Source organism: Schistocerca cancellata, chromosome 9, assembly GCF_023864275.1.
Source record: "Schistocerca cancellata isolate TAMUIC-IGC-003103 chromosome 9, iqSchCanc2.1, whole genome shotgun sequence".
Taxonomy (NCBI): Eukaryota; Metazoa; Arthropoda; class Insecta; order Orthoptera; family Acrididae; genus Schistocerca; species Schistocerca cancellata.
This window is the reverse complement of record NC_064634.1, coordinates 500,128,287-500,148,734: the sequence shown is the minus strand read 5'-3', so window position 1 is coordinate 500,148,734 and position 20,448 is coordinate 500,128,287. Positions and strand designations below refer to the sequence as shown.

The window sequence follows — 20,448 nt, the reverse complement described above, 5'->3', positions numbered from 1 at the left end:
CAACACGGCCCGTTAATCTCGAGACTGGGGATTTGAAGCATGCTGGAACGAGTGTTGAGCCTGGGAGAAGAGCAAACAGAGCAGACGAAACACGGCGCGCCCCTTTTGAGGTACTCGAAGGCATAATTTGGACGGACGCAGCAGTTTATCTCATTAAAGTTCAGACTACTTTGTCCGGTCTTTTTGAGCGCCCTCTCGACAAAGCCAGGTTAAATAATGAGAACATTTTCGTAAATGTCACAATTAACGACGGATATTTCACTGCTTACTTATATTCAACAGACATCGAATGAAAAGCTTTTTTACTGCCTTCTGCCGAATTTGTTCGAGTAGTTCAACTGAATGAGTAATGTCTTTTAGTTTTCACGTAAAGAATTTCACGATTAAATAGTAACAAGTGTACTGATAAAAGCAGCAGAACCAAAGCAGACCCAGGATTTCCTTCAAGTTTAGAATTGGGAAGATCGGTCTATTCTCGTGACTGGCAGTCAAATGAAACGAAACCGTTCACTGAACATAAATGAAAACTTGCGAATAGGAACAAACACTGGTAGCTAATTGTTTTGTACATTTTTAAATAACTCATTGGTTAACACACGTGAAAAAGATGTTCATAAATTATCAACAATTTTCTGTTAAATGGTGTACAAGTTTCTTTAGTATTTTGTTAAAAAATTACAAATTGCCTCTCGCTCAAGCGACCATTCAGCCAGCTGAACTTGTTCTTATAGTTGTATTCATTATGTGTATATTCCACGCTATGCTGCTCCATCATCAGTTAGTTCATTTTTTTAACTACACAAACAAATTAAGATTATTATTAAGAAACACAATCTTCAATACCTTAAGCTGCACTATAGAGATTTACCATTTTCGTGCTGAACACGTGTCAGGCTCTTACTTTCATTGCTAAATAGTCCTCGCGGACAGAAAAAAAAGTGTGGGACCTACATTAAAAAATGGGAGCTAAAAATAGTTTGTGGTATAATGCCATTACAGTTAAGATACAGTGTCAGTCGTATCGTAAGGTTTAATGAATAACCAAATGTTAAGCTCGTTGACAAGGCATAATTTTGTAGAATAGATCTCGGGCGAGACATTGGACGTTGTTGTGAAGTTCCATTAATATGCCATCAGCGCAACTGACGGACATCGTAATTTTGTTTTTGTTGTTGCTGTTGTTGTACGTTTAAGATGAATGTCGATTACTACAGTTAAGTAAATTGAAGCAGCCATAAATTTTACAGCTATACCCTGAGTATAATAACAAAAATGGTTCAAATGGCTCCTGAGCACTATGGGACTTAACACCTGAGGTCATCAGTCCCCTAGAACGTAGAACTACTTAAACCTCTAACCTAAGGACATCACACACATCCATGCCCGAGGCAGGATTCGAACCTGCGACCGATGCAGTCGCGCGATTCCGGACTGAAGCGCCCGCTCGGCCACTCTGGCCGGCAGTATAATAACAGCCAGACATCGTTTTGCTTTTTCTTCTATTCATAGTGGCTTAGCATATACTGATCGGTAGGGAAATACGTACTGCCAAGTGCCACCAGCTTCGGCTTCCTAGCAGAAATACCGTTGATCCCAACCAGGCAGTCTTCGAGAGCGCTGACTGTCTGGTAGGAGCGTTACGCCGGCCTTGTGATGGCCACTGCCACACTGACCCCTGATGCACTTTTCCTCAAGTTTTTTTTTTTTTTTAATTAAGGAGTTACGTCTCTCTTGCGTGCTGTACACTTTCCAGGAAAACTTTTCTCACCTGACTCAGATATCATCGTGAGGGGAAATGCCTTGAGGTGAATGGACGGGAAACGACGTAGCCAGTTGGGACCACCGCAACGTTGGCACGTCGCTAGGTGTTAAGTAATTCTCAGAACCAATGACCTTCCACGTCAGCTTACCTGCAATATGCTGGCAGTGCAGGAAATTCTTGTGGCTTCTGGCTGGCTTATAAGAACGAGTGTCCTGACCATTAAAGCCAGACCGTTTTATTTCCTTGGCTACCTGCACACGTTTACATAAGCACGTTACTTAGCCGGGCACTGCCTTCATGGTTGTCTTGTCTGGTGCGGCTCGTCTGATGAAACGGCACATAGGCACGCTGGTGCGTTAGAAGGCTGCAGGAAAGCTTCCACGAACAGCAGCAGGTTTCTACTGTACAACACACATTAGTATTAGTATTATCCCACACGAAGTGTCAGCAAGTCACTTTCTCTCACTTTCATGTATTGTTATTATTGCTGCTTGTACGCCAGCTCTTGACAATGAACAAAGACGGATCATCAGGTACTGTCAACGGAAATAGCTCTGCGACTCGCTTTAAAAGAAAACGTTTAAAGATTATAAGCCCGCAAAGGTTTTTACGAGATGATGTCGCTAAAGCAATGTGGTACAATAATGGGACGCACGGCGGGTCACATTTCCGTCCAGACACCCAGATTTTTCAGTACTTTCCCTAAATTGCTTAACATAAATGCCAGGTTGGTTCCTGTGAGTAGAACACGGCCGATTCCGTCGTCATCCTTCCTGATTCCATGTTGCACATCACCGAAAGTACATAGAAAGCTTGTATTCCATTTTTTATTCGTATAGTGGTCTTTATTGTTTTTATAACCATCTTACTCGAGGAACAATGTGATCTTTTTCTGCTATTAGTTCATTGTTTTAATTGTCCTGTAATAGGCCTTCTGCTATTTGGTGGATTAAAAACAACATACTTTACAAATTCTTTAGGTGGGACTGTGTTGGTTTATGAATGTAACCCCGAAAATGTGATGACCTACAGTGATAGACATGCACAAATTAATGTCGAAATGAAATTGTGTTATTATGTACAGAGGATGCGCTGCCTTGTGGCATGGAACAAGTAAGGACGCTGTATCGGACTACCGCTCGTATCGGGAATACAGCCTTTTGCGAGCAGAGTGTCAGCATTTACGTCACCCGAACAGCCTTACAAACCGACTGGAACTTTGAAATACCCAAATTCACCCTACACTCTTGTTGTAACAAGAGAGTTCTCAGACTGTGTGTGAGGCAAACTCCCTGCCATTTCATGCCTCTGGGCGGCGTTCAGCATCGTTGGAGAATCTCTTCGAGATATTCAAGAGGGGAGCCAGGAAGAGGCTGGCGGTGTGAGGCGTGTTCGGATAGCATAGTTGGTGGCACACTTTTAGTGAAAGTCAAAGTGCTTAACTTCAAACGTCCTATCAAATTTCAATGTTACCTGAAGAAAAACGAGTCAACAGACAATACCGGAGAGCTTCAGTCGGTGACAACATGTCTGCCCGTTTGGGAGAAATGTTGTGCCTGTTCACAGCTTTGGAAATGTTACACAGCTACCACAGGAATTGCTACGACAGGGTAAGTGCTATTACGCTCGTCACTTTATCATGCTGATAGACTTTCCAATATTGGCTATGTATTATCAGTAGAAAATATCACCCAAAACGGGGAGGAGGAGGAAAAAGGGGAGAAGATCAGGGAAAGAAGGAGCAAAACAAAGACCACAATAATAAAAAGGTGCTTTACCAAAGTATCTACACAATGTTTACATTGTTGGTACAAATTTTGTGAACAGAAAACACTAATAAAATGTTCTTAATTTGATGAACTTGGAATTCTGGTTCTCGTTATGCTCCTTCTTTCCGCGATTCTCTCCTCTTTTCCCCTTCTTCTTCTTCTTCTTCTTTCGTCTCCCCCTACTACCTTTCAGTTCCAACTCATACTCCACTGTTTCTCATATTCTATTTAGATTCGTCCTCTTTTGATGCTATAATATTAAAAGAACTATACAGAAATGCAAATGCCACAATGCTTCATCGTCTTAATACTCGTGTGTACTTTACAATCAGCTAGCCTTATGAATGGATATGCTGATAACTTCCAAGCGTTGAAACTGTTGCAGTATCGAAGAGTGTAACAAATATTTTGAATCAATCAAGTATCAAATATGTCAAAGTTGTAAAAAGAATGGGTGAAAGACTGAATGTTGAAGCTACAATAAAACAAGAACATTGGAATACTGAATCGACGCGATTCGAAATATTTACTGAAGTTACCTGCCTCATGAAATGCTGGAAGGAAAATAAGATTGTAGCGCACATTTCATTTTACAAGTAGCTTAAGAGCCTTTGTAAATCTCGGTTATGACAGTCCACCTACGAGAATACTTAGCAATGACGGGAGAAAACTTCTACATATACACTACATCCATACTCCGCAAGCCACCTGACGGTGTGTGGCGGAGGGTACCTTCAGTACCTCTATCGGTTCTCCCTTCTATTCCAGTCTCGTATTGTTCGTGGAAAGAAGGATTGTCGGTATGCCTCTGTGTGGGCTCTAATCTCTCTGATTTTATCCTCATGGTCTCTTCGCGAGATATACGTAGGAGGGAGCAATATACCGCTTGACTCTTCGGTGAAGGTATGTTCTCGAAACTTTGACAAAAGCCCGTACCGAGCTACTGAGCGTCTCTCCTGCAGAGTCTTCCACTGGAGTTTATCTATCATCTCCGAACCGCTTTCGCGGTTACTAAATGATCCTGTAACGAAGCGCGCTGCTCTCCGTTGGATCTTCTCTCTGTCTTGTATCAACCCTATCTGGTACGGATCCCACACTACTGAGCAGTATTCAAGCAGTGGGCGAACAAGCGTACTGTGACCTACTTCCTTTGTTTTCAGATTGCATACTTGAAAATAGAAGGTGGAGTTTAGAGGTAAGAAGAAAGAGATGAGGAAGAGAAAGAATATGTATGAAGAGAAGGGAAGATGTTGTGTGAAGAAGGAGGAGACAATGAGGAGAAACACACATGGAGATGAAAAAAGAAGAGGAGAAAGCGCAGAGGAAAAAGGGGAATGAGGAAAAATTTGTAGGAGCAGAAATAGTAGAATCAGAAGTAGAAGAAGATGCAGAGGACGAGAAGAAGCAGAGGAGAAAGTGAGACAGGAGAAAGAGCGGTAGAAAAGTATGAGAATGAAGAGAAACCGGAATAATGAACAGGATGAGGAGAAAAACAAGTCTAAAGAGAAAATGAGTAGGAGTGGAGTTTGAGTTGGAAGTGGGGATAGTAGAAAGAGAAATAAGAGAAGGGGGGACAAAGAAGAAGAAAGGGAAGAGGAGGAGAAAGAAAAGAGGAGAGGGTAAGGAAAAGGAGGAGCATAACAAGAACCACAAGAACAAAGAATGTGCGTTACCCATGTATCCACACCATGTTTACCTTGTTGCTAAAATGTCACACGAAACTCATCTTTAAGTGACAATGGAAAGTTTCACAAGGCTTTGTGACAGGCTAGAGCTAGTGTAAAATGAAGTGGCACCTGTCCTGAGTACTGGGCGAATCCACACCATTGTTCCGAAGGTTGGCTGTTGCGTGCCAATCTGCTCACACAGTGTGAGTCAGGGTGAAAGTTACATGCTTTGAGAAGTGATAGTATTAGTGACTGTGAACAAAAAACTTCATATGGACATATGCCCTTTCCCGAATGGTTTCCGAGATAGAGCACGTCTAATGCACATTGCTTTTTATTTTCTGTATTATTCAAACATTGTCATTGTTAACAACGAACCACAGTAGTGCAGAGAAAGTGGAGAAGCTTAATAATGAACACTCGCGGTCTATCGCGTCAGGTAATTACTTCAAATTGGCCTACAGAAATTATCTAAGTTACTGCGCACGCACGTCGCGCGAGATTTTCAGTATTCTCGCCCTGCCTTTGCCTGATCTATTGGCCCTAGAGAAAAATTAGTAGCAACTCTTTTGTAGGAAATTTAACGCACTTTACTTTTGTATTGCGATACGTTTTCGCTGAAGGGTGCATAAGTCCGTCTCGGAAACCATTCGGAATAAGGCATATGTCCGTATGAAATTTTTTGGTCAGATCCACTATCACCCTTCAAAACATGTACCTTTCCTCCTGACACACCATGTATAGCATGGTCTCTGCTTACCATAGGTGCAGGAAAGTTTTTCGTAGTCAGACATGTGTGATTATATGCAGTACCATTAAATTTGTGTTGGAATAAGTAACGAGCAAATAAAAAACCCATTAAAACTATAGTTGACAGGATTACAGGAATTGCTAGCTTTCCAGTCTCACTTCAAGGAGAAGAAACATAACTGCAAGTACTTCACAAGGCTGCACTACTTGAAAAAGTCGTGGGAGAAGTGTTAGGTGATATTGCCAGACGGGTTGTCAGGTTACTGGCGCATAACATTCTCTAGATCTTTCTTCTTTATTTCACATTTTCAGTATTGTAGAAAGTGATGTTATCTCCTACATTACAATTTACTCCTTTTTGTTTCATGAAATTTCTTCTGGCATTGCTTGACTGTACTTATATTGCTTGGTGGTTTAGTCTTTGGTACGCTGCTGACCAACTGTTGAGGTTGGACGTCTATATTCGTGGAATTATTGGTCATACTGACACTTAGCTGTTAACTGGATTCTTTGCAGTCTCGCTTGTCGCAGGCTATAGCTTAAACGTATGCCTTTGAGGAACGGCCGGAGCCCCCACCACTACCACTGTTCCCTCCTCCCCCTTACCGGCGGCGCAGATACGGATCAGTTTGTTTTGTTTTGGCCGGCCGTTGTGGCCGAGCGGTTCTAAGTGCTTCAGTCTGGAACCGCGCGACCGTTACAGTCGCAGGTTCGAATCCTGTCTCGGGCGTGCATGTGTGTGATGTCCTAAGGTTAATTAGGTTTAAGTAGTTCTACGTTCTGGGGGACTGATGACCTCAGATGTTAAGTCCCATAGTGCTCAGAGCCATTTTAACCATTTTTTGTTTTGTTTTGTGTACGCTCTGTAAGCGTAACCAACCAGATTTCGCTGTACTGTTAAGCATTTTTAGCCGTTAATTTGGAAATTAAATTCCTCCCGAGCGTTTTAAGAGCAGTATAACACAACCTCTGAACCTGAAAGCGATGAATTCCTTGTCACTGATGACATCAGAGACTGTAGTAGTTTGATAAGCTGACCACACACAAACGAATTTTAGTGTCGGCCCGCAGATATTTCTGAGAGATTCCACAGGATTTGACTATTCTTTACTGGAGGCACCACCTGCAGGCCATTTCTCGAAACTGTCGATCCCAGCGCCGCAGCTGGGCGCACACGGTTTCAGGTGACAGCAAGTTTTAGTTGCTACAAACCCTACAGTGAAGTCGCAGAGCCGGCCGGTGTGGCCGTGCGGTTAAAGGCGCTTCAGTCTGGAACCGCGTGACCGCTACGGTCGCAGGTTCGAATCCTGCCTCGGGCATGGATGCGTGTGATGTCCTTAGGTTAGTTAGGTTTAATTAGTTCTAAGTTCTAGGCGACTGATGACCTCAGAAGTTAAGTCGCATAGTGCTCGGAGCCATTTGAACATTTGAAGTCGCAGACCAATAATTACATCGAAAAACTTATACTATTGTACCGCGAAATGGACGCACGACTGTGTAAGAACGTGGAAAATAGGGTGGACGAAGAAATGGTTGAATCATTTGTAGACTGTATTCCAATGTGGACCAGAGTGAAGTGAAGTCTAAGGTACAAAATTTGAAACACGATTTCAGAAAATTAATTCTTCTTCTCTTACTACTCGGAATTGCTTTATACTTATTGTAGATGTTTTAATCCGTCTTTGCAACTACAGCAAAAAGCATGTTTTTGTCACTGAATGAGTTTCGTTTTATTGAAGTAAAACACCATCAGTGGTCTGTAACTAAACATATTTACCGTTGGTTTGCTTTCTAGATCTGAAAAACAGTTCGTTACAGGCGATGTCTGTTTTATTTACAGTACATGTATTTTTCGTTAGGGAATGCCGTCTGCTTGCATGTCGCGTTTCACATTGGTAAATTTATATTTCTGCAAAGAAATGTGGCGTTACACGGAAAAGAACATACAAGCAGACGAGGTTTCCTAATGTGAGCGAAAATCCAACATAATATACTGTAAGTGAAATCAATATCTTATGCAACGACCAAGCAAGCAAGCCGAACCCTGCTCATGTTTCATTACAAACCGCTGATAATGTTTCAGTTAGGCGTTTGCTGACAAAATACGTATTTCCTTATAGATGCAAAAACGGATTTAAAATATCTTCAATAATTTCAGACGATAGCTCAAAAAGGTGCAAGCCTTTTGAAAAAGGTGGAGAAGGGAAGTGGGGGAGGGGTGTGTGTGTGAATTCTACAAAACAATATTATGATGAGTGCCATTAAAAAGTTCCTTGGACTGTGTTCATTATTGTATTAGCCTTAAGTGTATGATATCCATTTCTGCGGGTATTACGACTGACTGCTCTTTAGTAAGAATCAACAACGCCTTCTTCTTAACATGCCGAACCTTCACAAGTGTCAGACGAATGCCAACGATTATGAATCGGATCCATATTCTGGAATGTTGCTTTTCAGCAGTTCATTATTTGAACCATTTTGTGCGATTTTTCTTTGTAGAAATACACCATGAGACAAAAAGCTAATAATAATAAGCGATGCACCACGGAGGAATTATCCGAATGGGACGGAAATCGAAAGATTTGTACAGAAAAGAAATCATTACAAGTTTCGAAAAATTGGGTGATTCACGAAAGAGAAAGACCTCCACAACTTGAGCATGTCAACATTGCGTTGGTCCACCTCTGGCAAGCAGTTATTCGACTTCAGAATGATTGATGGAATTGTAGGATGTCCTTCTAAGGAATTTCGTGCCAAATTGTCTCCAACTGGCGCGTTAGAACGTCGACATCCCGAACTGGTTGGAAGGCCACGCAGATAATGCTCCAAATCTTCGCATTTGGGCAGAGATCCAGCGACCTTGCAACCGAGTGTAGGGTTTGGCAAGCACGAAGAAAAGGACTAGAAATTCTCACCGTGTGCAGGCGGACAGCATCTTGCTGAAATGTAAACCCAGGATGGCTTACCATGAAGGACCACAAAATGGGTCGTATAATACCGTCGACGTACCGCTGTGCTGTAAGGTTGACGCGGATGACAACGAAAAGACACTTGCTATGGAAATAAATGGCACCCCCAAGCAACACTCCTGGCTGTCGGCCCATATCACAGGTGATAGGTTGGCTTCCCTCGGCTGTCTGGGGTGTCTCGAGACGCGTCTTTGTTGGTCATCGGGACACAGTTTGAAACGGGTCTCGTCGCTGAAGACAGTTCTACTCGAGCCAGCGAGGTTCCAGGCCAGAGACGTGTCTGGAGAGCCCCAAACAGCGGTGGGGCCGGCCGAGGTGACCGAGCGGTACTAGGCGCTACAGTCTAGAACCGCGCGACCGCTACGGTCGCAGGTTCGAATCCTGCCTCGGGCATGGATGTGTGTGTTAGTTAGGTTTAAGTAGTTCTAAGTTCTGGGGGACTGATGACCTCAGACGTTAAGTCCCATAGTGCTCAGAGCCATTTGAACCATTTTTGAACAGCAGTGGGATGCCATCCGTACGGCACGACGACCAGGAGTAATGGCCGTTTATTTTCATAGCAGGAGCCCTTTGGGTTCATATGCGTGCAGGACAGCGGTACGTCGACGATGTCCAACGCACCGTTTTGTTGGCCTTCATGGCAAGCCATCCTGGGCTTACATTTCAGCAAGATAATGCCCGCCCGCACACGGCGAGAATTCCTACTCCTTTTATTCGTGCTGGCCAAATCCTACGATGCCCACCAGGGGTCGCCGGATCTCTCCCCAATTGAGTACGTGTGGAGCATTATGGGCAAGGCCCTGCAACCAGCTCGCGGTTTTAGGACCTAACGCGCCAGTATGACGAAATTTTGGACGATATCACCCAGGAGGGCATCAAACAACTTTATCAGTCAATGGGCCAGAGGTGGACCAACGCGTCATTGGATTGTTAAATTTGTATCCAGCCTCCGGGCAGATCTGGGAGACGATATCCGACGGGCGGGGTTGTAAATTAGAAGGAAACCGGGGCATCGGATCGGCGGGCGGGATCCGTCAAAAATACCCTGGGAGCCGGCCCGCGGCTGAGGCCTGTGGCAGAAGCCCGCTGTGGGGACAGGTGCGGCTCCCCTCGCTGTAAGTGGCGGCCGAGGCACGCGCCCCGCACGCGTGTCGCGCCTCCAGCCCGTGTGTCGGCAGGAGCGCGCGTGCCTCGAGTGGCGGAGCGGCGCTAATTAGCCGCCTCTAACAACGCACCTGCCGCGGCGGCAGCCGCGGACACCCCAGGCTGCGAGGGCCGGGCTCCCTGCCGGTGGGAGGAAGAGCCAGCGGGCGCGCCGCCGTGCAAACAGCACACCGAGGTCTGCTAGCAGTCACAGTACGCTACGAGTAATGCAGTCTAGGGGGCTCCTGATCATCCAGAACATTATGACCACCTCTGTGTCCACCTCTGGCACGGATAATTGCAGCGACGTGGTATGGAAGCAATGAATGAGGGAGATGGCACTACATCTGAACACGCAAGTCACCTATTTCCCCTAAATTTGCGGAGGTGCACGATGATCTCTAACGCCACGTTCCATCACATCCCAGATGTGTTCGTTCAGGTTGAGATCAGATGAGTTGGGTCACAAGGTTCCAGACTGAAGCGCCTAGACCACACGGGCACACCTGCCGGCTAAACATGGTCGTTATGAAGGGCTGTATGTGGTCTGCAACCAGTGTTCGAGACTCCTTGGCCGTCATAGTGCCTTGTATGAGCTTCGCTGGACCCCATGGATGCCCACGTGAATGTTCCCCAGAGCATAATGGAGCCACTGCCAGCTTGTCTCCTTCCTTAGCCGGCCGGTGTGACCGAGCGGTTCTAGGAGCTTCAGTCTGGAACCGCGCGACCGCTGCAGTCGTAGGTTCGAATTCTGCCTCGGGCATGGATGTGTGTGGTGTCCTTAGGTTAGTTAGGTTTAATTAGTTGTAAGTTCTAGGGGACTGATGACCTTAGATGTTAAGTCCCATAGTGCTCAGAGCCATTTGGACCATTTTTGTCTCCTTCCTTGCAGTACAGGTGTTAAGCAGCTGTTCCCCTGAAAGACGACGAATTCGCGCCCTCCCATCGGCATTATGAAGAAGGTATCGGAAGCCATCACACGGCGCAACGCTCTGCCACTCCGCCAATGACCAATGCGATGGTCACGTGCCCATTTCAGTAGCAGTTGCCGGTGTTGTGGTGTTAACATTCGCACTTCCACGAGTCCTCGGATGCGGAGGCCCACCGTTAGGACTGTTCGGTGCACTGTGTGTTCAGTCACCCTTGTACTCTGCCCAGCATTGAAGTCTGATGTTAGTTCCGCCACAGTTCGCCGCCTGTTCTACTTTACCGGTCTGCCCAGCCTACGTCGTCTGACATCTGTAATGAGGGTTCGCCGCCCAAGCTGCGACTTCCGGACGTGGTTTCACCTTCGTTTGGCCACGTGTTGAAGACATTTACCACAGTTCTCCTCCACAAGCATTTTGGGAAGGGCTAGTGCCGAGCCTCCAAGCCTTCTCAGTGAAAGTCGATAGATCGCGCGTTCCCCATTCTGCACACGGACTGCACGTTCACTGATACCTCATGCACCGTGATTGTGTCTGAGCAGCACTGATTCCTCGCCATGCAACTCTCCAGTCGCCTGGACGGGTTTATGTCAATAGTAGGTCGGTGGTCGTAATGTTCTGGCTGATTAACGTATCTTATTTACCCGTGACATTTATTGATAGGCGTCAGCAGCTTTCATCGTCGAATCCTGTAACTAAAGTGACCCAAGCAGAATGGCCCATACTTCAGTAAGTATTCGTTTCCGAAGATATGTTCAATGGTCTTCTTTTTTATTGTACTTTTGACCAGTACTGTCCCCTGTAACAACGTGGGACACTTTCCTTTTTAACACGCTGTGTAATTTACTAGAACCTCTGTACCACAGCATGAACTCGTCAGGCGATAGTTGCATATCAGATTGCTGCCTAGTGTTCCCCTTTCGCGAACCATGATACAACCGCAAGACACAGTCGCGTTGTTATTCTTCTTTTTGTTTGGCCTTTATCCGGTGGGGGCAAGGGCCGAAGTAGACTGTTGATCCCATGAGATGCGCGTATGGCCTTCCTGTCGCTGCCACTTCACCTGGCTGCCGCTCCTCAAAAGACAATTTGTGTACCCAAACTGTACATGTAGTTGTTATCCGTGTGAAAGTGCGCGGACGCGTTTTTTTTTTTCATTTACTTGACTCTCAACATTCTAAAACAATTATATTTGTTGCCCCTTACCTTGACGTGTTGTCATGAGATGTTACCTGCTACTATGTGCACGTTATGTACTTACAAAAATTTGTTTTAATCTCCAGATGTACTATCAAAGTAATGTGCTGCAGCCTCCAAGGTTGATAAACCGAACGCCAATAAAATGTAATACAAGTAAAGAAACAAGTGTATCGTGTATCTGTCGCATAAACTCTGTGCTACCTTTCGACAACAGCTCGTTTTTCTTCGGGCTTTGGTAAAGTGAAGTAAAACATTTCTACCCACTCCAAAGCTGTGCCTGTTAGTTTTGTGAAGGTGTAACTCGCGTCGGCAGAATTCTATGGCTAAGAGGCTGACGGAATGGTGGAGCAGACAGGCGGTAAAGCTACACCACGTTGCACCTTTTGGCCGGATCTGGGCTAATAAATCTAATTTTTTTGTGCAGGATCTTCTAGCAGCGCAATTACCTTGTACATAAGCGTTTTCCGTAGACCTGTTACTTCGCGTATGCTCTCCACTACCTCTTGATTTCCATAGTACGAACGGCACCGATGGACCTAATGTCCTCGTCCGGCAAACAGAACACCACCAACAGTGTCAGATGACCTCAGTGTATGGGACATTTTTGAGAGGTTTGGAATTTAACGCGGGCTGCTGACACAGGTCTGGTGATCAGGAACTGTACGCCAATACCTTTCTCTGCTTGCTGGCCAAAATCTCGTGACGAAAATTTGTTGCACCAGTAGGGGCGAGAACAATCGCGCGTCAACCATTTTGGCAATAGAATTATTTACCAGAAACCCGCCGACCACGATGCTTTAAAGAACAGACCTTGAGCCAAAAGCTAATTTTTCACGCATCTCGATGTTTGTGACGTCAAATCCCCTGAACAATGTGACGTCCAATGAAACAGTTTTGCAGGCACATCCAGTGGTATATTTGAATAACGTCTGCAAAATGTCTTGCAAAACTAGCGATTAGTGAATAAGCAGTAAATTACAACGTCTTGCATATATTGTAGTTTAACTTCACCGACAGACGAAACGTAGTAAGCGACAAACGTTTTCCTTTCCATTATCTTGTGGAAGGTGTCTGGGAGAAAAAGATTTGAAACTGTTTGAAATTATATTTAATGTTTTTCATAAATCACTAAGTGCTCCATTCTCAAATACTGGATTAATATAGTCTGGGTAGTTTATGCGCGGCGAGTTACACTGCCGTAAGACATATTACAGATTTTTGACTTTAATTCTGTGTTGAATCTTTAACGTAAGATAGTAGCTCATAATGAGATTGTGATATCTTTTTGATTTCGGCCAGTAATAATCTGAAGCAGAGAAAATCAAATACCTGAGTTGCCTGAGTAAGATCTGATGCCTGTAGTGGGTTTCCCTTTCATCAGTGGATTACTGTGTGTGATAAGAACTTCACTGCCCGTATTTCCGCCCAACGTTAGCTTGTGAGAAAATGTACGCGCTTCTCGTCAATTTCAGCTAACTTTTGATCGCTCAGTTAGCGAATACGTCGTAGGCAGTTGTGATGCTGGAAACGTTTCGTCGAAATTACAGTCTGGAACAATGGGCGACCGAGGCTAACGGAGCAAAAGGCTTCAGCCTGGTGCATTACTGACAGTGGCTACAGGTTTCTACTCGGTAGTTCTACTTTCGGCGAATGACGCGGTCTATATTCCTTCTTCACGGACCTGACAGTTTTGCTATATCGCTGAAGGACAGTATGAAGGAAGCACCACAGACTATTCGCTACTCACTAGGTACACACTTATTGTCGGGAAGCTGCAGTGAAGTTTTCGTATTGCGTGTAGACAAGGAAAGTTGTATTTGCTACTGAACGAGCTGGTCAAGACACTAGGCTCACATTTACTATCCCTGTCTACAATCCTTTCTCTAATGTTGTCCTGCCAGACCTTGTGCTCCGTCTGTGACAATCTCATCGCTGACAGTGCGTTAAAGCTCAGCTGTACCTGTTGCAGACTCAGCCGCCGAAGTTGACATGATAATGGAAAAGCTGCTTAAAGGATAGGCAGAAAGAAAATATTCAGAGCGCCGCTTTAAAATGCGACGGTGGAACGCTCGTACTATCTAATTTATTGAGAAGAATCGTGCAAAGCAACATTATGACAAATTTAAATGTAGAATCAACGGCGGTCATAAGCAGCGCAGATCTGTACATTTGTGGAGGAGTTTCGTCAGTGAACTGACTGTCCCGCCACGACTTCTTCAGCTCAAAGCAGCGCCCTCAACCAACGCCCTAAACTATTATTATTATTATTATTATAAATTCCGATCCCTGTCTTCCCCTACAGTTTTCACCCTGTGCAGCTCCCTCTAGTACCACGGAAGATACTGTCTGATGACTTAGTACATTTCCTATCGTCGTGTCCCTTCTTCTTCTCGCTGCTTTCCATGTGTTCCTTTCTTAGCCGAGTCTGCCGGAATTCTCCTCATTCCTTACCTTATCACTTCACATAATTTTCAAAAATTTTCCTGTACCATTACATGTCAAACCCTATTTCCATCGTTTTCGGTTTTCTCACAATCCACGGACCGTACAATGCTGCGCTCCAAATGTAAATTCGCAGAAATTTCTTCATCTGATTTATGTCGATATTTGATACTAGTATACTTCTCTTGATTAAGAATGCCCTCTTTGTTAGTGCTAATATGCATTTTATATCCTCCTTGCCTCGTCCATGATGACTTATTTCGCTTCCAAGGTACCAGAATTCCTTCTTTCTCTAATTCGCGGTAATCAGTTTTGACGTTCAGTTTATCACCTTCTCATTCCTGCTAATCCTCTTATTTTTGCCTTTTTTCAATTTATTCGCGATACATATTCTGTGGTCACTTGACTGTGGATTCAACACTTCCTATAATTCTCCTTCGCTTTCACTGAGGATAACGAAGTTGTCACGAATCTTACCGCGTCTTTCACTTTGAATTTTAATCCCGCTCCTGAATCTCTTATTTCTGACAATACTTCTTCGATGTATCGACTGAACAGACCAAGCCAGATCCATGTCGTAGGACTTTCCTAATCGGAGGACTTTATTCTAGGTCTTCCATTCCTATTGTTCCATCTTGGTTCTTGCACGTGTTATATATTACGCGAGTTACGCTGTAGCTTGCAGCTATTTTTCTTTTACATTGTCGATCACGTTGTCTTGGTCGACAGTGTCTTGCTTCGTGACGTATGAGCTTCTAAAGTTTCGTCTCTAAGGACGGAGTGAGTCTTCGTCAGAAAGTGACAGCCAGTTGGATGGCGGAGCAGTGAAGGCTTGAAAGCCCGGCGCGTGGCCTTCCCGTGTGCCTCGTGCGCCATTGCCGTGCTGGAGGTGTCCATGTAGGGCAGGCGCGTTGTCCTTTGACCAGGCCTTGGCTGCCACATACGGGCGCTGTGAGGCGCGGGTGAAGGCCTTCACCTGCCGGAAGCAATACTGTATCACCAGTCGCAGTAGATTTGTGAATCTTTCACCGTCAGCTTCCGTCCTTTCAGTTAGAGAGATGCCGCTGAGGCTGTCTATATACAGAAGGGATTAACACTGTTCCCGTGCTTACTTTATTTTGATGCCAGAAAAAAATACGCCATGTAACTTTCGTCAGAAAGGCCTGTAGACATATTTTTGTTTTTCTTTAGTGGAATTTTTATGTTGTTCACAAATTGCATCATCATCATCATCATCATCATCATCATCATTTAAGACTGATTATGCCTTTCAGCGTTCAGTCTGGAGCATAGCCCCCCTTATACAGTTCCTCCATGATCCCCTATTCAGTGCTAACTTTGGTGCCTCTTCTGATGTTAAACCTATTACTTCAAAATCATTCTTAACCGAATCCAGGTACCTTCTCCTCGGTCTGCCCCGACTCCTCCTACCCTCTACTGCTGAATCCATGAGTCTCTTGGGTAACCTTGCTTCTCCCATGCGTGTAACATGACCCCACCATCTAAGCCTGTTCGCCCTGACTGCTACATCTATAGAGTTCATTCCCAGTTTTTCTTTGATTTCCTCATTGTGGACACCCTCCTGCCATTGTTCCCATCTACTAGTACCTGAAATCATCCTAGCTACTTTCATATCCGTAACCTCAACCTTGTTGATAAGGTAACCTGAATCCACCCAGCTTTCGCTCCCATACAACAAAGTTGGTCGAAAGATTGAACGGTGCACAGATAACTTAGTCTTGGTACTGACTTCCTTCTTCCAGAAGAGAGTAGGCCGTAGCTGAGCGCTCACTGCATTAGCTTTGCTACACCTCGCTTCCAGTTCTTTCACTATGTTGCCATCCTGTGAGAATATGCATCCCAAGTACTTGAGACCGTCCACCTGTTCTAACTTTGTTCCTCCTATTTAGCACTCAATCCGTTTATATTTCTTTCCCACTGACATTACTTTCGTTTTGGAGATGCTAATCTTCATACCATAGTCCTTACATTTCTGATCTAGCTCTGAAATATTACTTTGCAAACTTTCAATCGAATCTGCCATCACAACTAAGTCATCCGCATATGCGAGACTGCTTATTTTGTGTTCACATATCTTAATCTCACCCAGCCAGTCTATTGTTTTCAACATATGATCCATAAATAATATGAACAACAGTGGAGACAGGTTGCAGCCTTGTCTTACCCCTGAAACTACTCTGAACCATGAACTCAATTTACCGTCAACTCTAACTGCTGCCTGACTATCCATGTAAAGACCTTTAATTGCTTGCAAAAGTTTGCCTCCTATTCCATAATCTTGTAGAACAGACAATAACTTCCTCCTAGGAACCCGGTCATATGCCTTTTCTAGATCTATAAAGCACAGATACAATTCCCTGTTCCACTCGTAACACTTCTCCATTATTTGCCGTAAGCTAAAGATCTGACAACCTCTAAGAGGCCTAAACCCACACTGATTTTCATCCAATTGGTCCTCAACTAATACTCGCACTTTCCTTTCAACAGTACCTGAGAAGATTTTACCCACAACGCTGATTAAAGAGATACCTCTGTAGTTGTTACAATCTTTTCTGTTTCCATGTTTAAAGATTGGTGTGATTACTGCTTTTGTCCAGTCTGATGGAACCTGTCCCAAACTCTTTAGCCATTTCAATTATCGTGTGTAGCCATTTAAGACCTGACATTCCACTGTATTTGATGAGTTCCGACTTAATTTCATCCACCCCAGCCGCTTTATTGCACTGCAATCTATTGACCATTTTTCCACTTCCTCAAATGTGATCCTGTTTCCATCATAATTCCTATCCCATTCTACCTCGAAATCTGAAACATTACTGATCGTATTTTCACCTACATTGAGCAACTATCCAAAATATTCCCTCCATCTGCCCAAGGCATCCACAGGATTCACCAGCAGTTTTCCTGATCTGTCCAAAATACTTGTCATTTCCTTCTTACCTCCCTTTCGAAGACTGCTAATTACACTCCAGAATGGTTTTCCAGCAGCTTGACCCATAGTCTCCAACCTGTTTCCAAAGTCTTCCCACGATTTCTTCTTGGATGCTGCAATTATCTGTTTGGCTTTGTTTCTTTCTTCAACATAACTTTCTCTGTCTATCTGAGTTCTAGTATGTAGCCATTTTTGATACGCCTTCTTTTTCCTTTTACAGGCTGCCTTGACTGTGTCATTCCACCAAGCTGTTTGCTTCATCCTACTTTTACACACTACTGTTCCAAGACATTCTTTAGCCACTTCTAGTACTGTGTCCCTGTACCTTGTCCATTCCTTTTCCAATGACTGTAATTGACTGCATTCAACTAACTGGTACCTTTCTGAGATCGCTATTATGTACTTGTGCCTGATTTCCTTATCCTGAAGTTTCTCCACTCTTATCCTCCTACATATGGACCTGACCTCCTGCACTTTCGGCCTCACAATCCCAATTTCACTGCAGATTAAATAATGATCAGTGTCATCAAAGAATCCCCTGAATACACGTGTGTCCCTCACAGCCTTCCTGAATTCCTGATCTGTTATTGCAATACCTTCTAAATTATTCGCAGTAACTAAGGGTTTTGTTAATTCTCCTGAGTTATTGTGGTCATATTTCCATAGAAATTTCCATCCCCTTAACACATTCCTTTGTTTCTAACCAAGAAGTCAAATACGAATTTTTCGTACATTTAGCTTTAAAAATGTCTTAATATGAAGAAACATGACCTTAAAAATTTTCATCCTCTGCTTGTTTCCCTTACAGGTTAAATTTCTAAAAACTCGGAAACTGTTTTTTTTTTATCTGCGCGGGAACTGAGATACCAGTTTTCATAGCGGTAGCTTTAAAAATGGTTTAGTAGTACTTTAATAATGATTTATTTTAAAAAAATTTGCCAACTGTGTTACCCTCTTAATAGATGAATTTCCAAAAATCATCTATATCTGACCGAGAAACCAAATACCAACTTTTGTAGTTCTAGCTCCATAATTTCCTTAATAGCGACATATTTTAAACAAAAAAAAAAAAAACCTTTCGTTACCTACTTCACCTCCTTAGGCGTGGGATTTCGAAAAATCTCTTCTTAAACGATGTTTACAGTATGAGTTCAACAGACTCCCCGAATTTCAAGCTTGTGTCCTTAGCGGTTTGCGCTGTGTGATGGTGGGTCAGTCAGTCAGGACACTGTCTTTTATATATGGAGAAGATGGAGGCCTGACCGAAACAAGTTGCCATACTACACTTTATGGTGGTTCCAGTGTGTCGTACATAAAAATTTTTATGTGTATGTGCGAAGGTCGAGAGGCATCAAACCATTCGAGAGGTAAACGAGAATGATGAATGTAGCGTTGATTCTGCAAAGAATACGAGAATTTTATTCCTCTATAGCCAGTCATAAATTATAAAACTCCGGACAAACCATTACTCTCCGCGTTACACGATCACACTTTCGAGCGGTGCAGATGCCGCAAAGTCGGTATCAGGCGGCCATCTTACCCTGCAGCGCTGACGTAAGCAGTGGCTGTGACGAGGCGTGAATGCGACAGTCGGCTGTACGAAAGCAGCACTGTAAGGCAGGATAGGTGCGGAGAAGTGACCGAGTGGCAGAGAGCAGCTGCCGTGTGCGTAACTAACCGTACCGTGGATGAAGATGTCAGCTGTGTCGGTTTGCGATATCGGCGTGGACTGCCCAAGTTGTGTATTAAGGAACGATATATCACTGGCAACCGTGTGACACGGGGAAATAACGGTGCTCGTAATAAGATCTTAAGCCACAGGAATCAGATGTCGCGCCTTGCTACTGACAAGCAGTTCCAAACTCGACAGGGTTTTAATGCAGATGCAACTCAGCCAGTTCCCGAGGGAACACTACGAAGAAAATCCGCGAAGAGTGGACATTTGGAGTCGGGTACCTCTCTAAAAGCTCTGCGACTTCAGTGAGTCAGAAAACACGGAGACTGGACAGTGGCTGGATGGAGCTGTCTACTGTGGTCCGACGATTCGCGATCCTGACCCTCTCTTGCGAATAACGCTAGGCGCCGACTGCACAAACTGCACAGGGACGCATTTTACCCGCACTGCGTGGGGAGTGTAGATCCGGGCGGAGCGGGTTCTGTGGTGTTCTCGTGTGACGATTTTCGTACCGTGGCTTGGGCCCCCATTCGTGCTACCGTGAACGTGCGCCACCATGTTTACTTCAACAGTGCCGTCTATCAGGTGTTGCCCTTTCCTGTACATCTTCGTGATGACTATGCTCTGGACACTCCCGTCTCCCACAGAGACAACGGTCGTCTTTCCAGGGCAGCTGCATTCATAAGTTCCTACTAAAACACCGTATTGCTACTTGGCTGACTCGCTAAATTATCCGACCTTAAGTCCGTGGAAAATACGTAGGATTATTTTTAACAGCAGACAAAAAGTAGAAATCAACATCCTCGCAGTTCGGTTGCTCTACGGGACGTAAACACGTGTAACCAGCTTCATCTGCTGTCGCTTACTTGCAGAAACTTGCGGACTCCGTCCCTTTCCTAATTGAGGCCATTATCGAGGCTACAGGCAGCGGTAAGCGGTATTAGCGTGACCTGTCCAGAGGGGAGAAGGACGGTAATTTTTTGTCCGGTTGTGACGCCACATTCTCAAGCGATGACAAAGTATTATCGCCACATCAGCATTGGGCTAATCAGATATTAACAAGCTTTTGAGGCGAGCAACGGTGTTAATTAATTTTGACTATAAATGTATTTCTGGTTGTATGTGTGTTGCGAGGGCAAAGAAGAGCTAACAAATAAGAAGAAATGATTGGTGACTCCATAGAGTGCTGTGT

General features: G+C 44.4%; 1 protein-coding gene across 1 annotated transcript in view; it reads left to right on the top strand.

Annotated features, from left to right (window-relative positions):
* Positions 1-20,448, top strand: part of LOC126101520 (GAS2-like protein pickled eggs) — a 431,994-nt gene that overhangs the window by 43,638 nt on the left and 367,908 nt on the right. The window lies entirely within an intron of this gene.